The sequence below is a fragment of the Octodon degus genome, unplaced genomic scaffold, assembly GCF_000260255.1.
Source record: "Octodon degus isolate 3935 unplaced genomic scaffold, OctDeg1.0 scaffold00019, whole genome shotgun sequence".
Classification (NCBI taxonomy): domain Eukaryota; kingdom Metazoa; phylum Chordata; class Mammalia; order Rodentia; family Octodontidae; genus Octodon; species Octodon degus.
The window spans coordinates 21,639,171-21,641,971 of record NW_004524595.1 but is presented as its reverse complement, the minus strand read 5'-3'; positions in this window follow the sequence as shown (position 1 = coordinate 21,641,971).

Sequence of the window (2,801 nt, the reverse complement as noted above, 5' to 3'; positions counted from 1 at the left end):
TGTGCTATTACCTCTTCCAAACTTCACAGTGTGGCTTTCATAAAGGACTTCCGCCTGGAAATGGGTCTGAGGGTACCAAGCGGGCAGGATCTGGTGACCGTGATTCTCAGTGGGCACAGTGGTGTAGTCTCTGGGAAGTTTCTTCAGTTGTGACCATGACTGGGAATGACTACAGGTACTTCAGTAATTTTGGTTGCTAAAGTATGATACTGTGATAGTGGTTATAGAGGTTGTTAGAGATCATTCTGTTCTTGTTTTTCTCACACTGTAGGGTCATAGTAGAACAAATCACTCTTAGTGTTGTATCTTAGGCAGCTCACAGGCAACCATGGCAGGACTGGAAGGCAGAGATGTTCAGAGCAGATGTGAAACCAGAATTCTGGGCCTAGAGTTCCGTGTAGCAACTGGGAACTGACTAGGTTCACTCTCAAGGTCAGCTTTTCATCATCATGACAAAATACCTGACACAAACAACTTAAGGAAGATTTACTTGGTTCACTGTTTAGGAGTTTTAGTCTATAGTCTGCTGTTCCCCTTGTTATGAACATGATGTTAGGTGCAAAGTAATGGCAGAATGGCATGGCAGAGCAAAGCTACTGTCATGCAGCCAGAGTACAGACAAAGAAAAAAAGAGCCAGAGAAGAATGGGCTGTGGACCAGCTGGAGATGGCGAGGTCACACCCCATAGTCCTCTCCTGCAACCAGGCTCTATCTCCTGTTTCCAATAATGCCATAAAATTATGATCACACAAAGGGATTAACTCACTTGATGAAGTTAGAGCCTTCACAATCCAACCACTTCCCTTGAAAGTCCCACTAGCTGGTAACCATATCTGTAGTACATGAGTTTTGAGGCACATTTCAAATCCAAGCATAACACCAAAGTACGAACGAGTGCGGATCTCCTATTAAGCTGGGGTTTGCTGCTCTGAGGCTCAGCCCAGCAGCCTGGACTCAGAGACTTGGGATGAGGTCATGGTTCTGATGTTGATGGGCAGGCATAGCCCTGGCATGGCTAGTGGAAACAAATACTGCTCTAGAGGCTCAAACTCTGTAGAGGAGGGCACAGATGCAACTGGGACCCAGAAGCAATGGGACATAGTAGCATCTTAGGCTCCAGAGAACGAGATACCATGTGGTTGTGACTCTGGATCCTGATATGTGGAATATGACAGCTGCTCGTGTTCTGTGAGGCCAAGTGTTATGGCAGCAGCAAGAACTCAAGAATGGCTTTGAAATGCTGTGGCTTGGGCCCCATGGGGCAGGGAGCAGGTTGGTGGGATTCAGTTCTCTAGAGAGGTAGGGTGTCTCCCCAGCTCAGACTCTGGGAGTGTAGCCCAGTTCTAGGAAGGGAGGCACTGGGTTTCTCTTTGAGGGTAGAGTAGCAAAGTTCAGCCTAGGCTCTGATGCCCTGGGATGGGAAGCAACCATATCTATGCAGTCGCAGAAGGTGCAGTTCCATGGATCACTAGAGGCTTTGGGTTCCTTGGGGGAGAGGTGCCACATCAACTGAGGTGCTAGCAGGTACAATTGCTGTGGCATGCTGCAGGCTTTCAGTGCCCAGGGTGGAAGCTACCTCACCTATGGTGTTGGCAAGAAGGTGGAAGGCAGACCACTGTGGAGTACAGGAGGCCTGGGATCTCTGAAGGCAGGGCACTCACTCAGCTGTGATACTGTGGCTAGAGAGGAGGTGTGACTGCTCCACTGTGCAGAAGGTCTTGGGTCCCTGGGGGATGAAGCACTGATTTGATGCTGGTGGTGTGCCTGCTCCAGTGGCTCAGTGTTCTGGCTGAAGGAGAAGGGCACCAACTTTAGCGTCACTATAAGGGGAGGGTGCTCCAAGCACTGAGTAAGGAGAATGAGGTGGCGTTTTAGAAGCTTCACCCTAACGCATGGGGCCTGGCAACAGCTGTGATCACAGGCAGTGTTCCACAGGATAAGTATGGAGAAGTGGGATTGAGCCTCGGGGGTGGGGGCTTGGGTGTGATGGCTACCACCCCTTGGGTGGTTGTACTCTAGCAGTGTTTCTGTTTCCAAAAAAGTGCGGAGCAATAACAACTCAGGAAGGTAAATTTTAAGGATTATGAGCCACCTTTTTAGACTTTTAAAAATGTAAAGGTTTTAAAGATTTAGTAGCCACATCATAGTTCATTCTCAAAAATAGCAGGCAGATGCAATATTAATGCATATCAAAACCTGGTACTTTGAAAGAAGACAGGCATATTTTACTTTTTACCTCTAGTATCCTGCAGAGCAAGACTTCTGGACACCATCAGATTTCATTTTTCTAGCCTTTGGATTATCCTGATTGTTTTTCTGGGCAAAAAAAGCTAAGTTGAAACAATTCCCTATGACCTTCTTGGAGCTGGACCATTTGACACAGTGGAAGTTTGAGAGTGTGGGATGAACCAGCTCCTTGCTGCCTCTGACACCTCCTTCCCTCCTCCAAGGGAGCTTTTGCTTCATTAGGATCGTACCAGAGTCTCACTACTGCGTAGAAGATCTTACTTCCCAACATTCACGGTGTAAAAGAATGGCTAGCCTTTAGAGAATGCATAACACCTCTTCTTGTTTTGGTTATCGGAAATATTGAAGAGTCTGAGCTTATAGGAGAGGGTCAGAGTCATTTTCCTTCAGCCCTTTTTTAAGCATTTATTTATTTATTTTCCTTCTTCTTCTTCTTCTTCTTCTTCTTTTTTTTTTTTTTTTGAGTCAACCATTTCTAAAGAAGAATAGGTCATTACACAGTTTGCCAAATGAAGTACAGCTCCAACTTTGCCAGACTGCAATATACCAAGAAT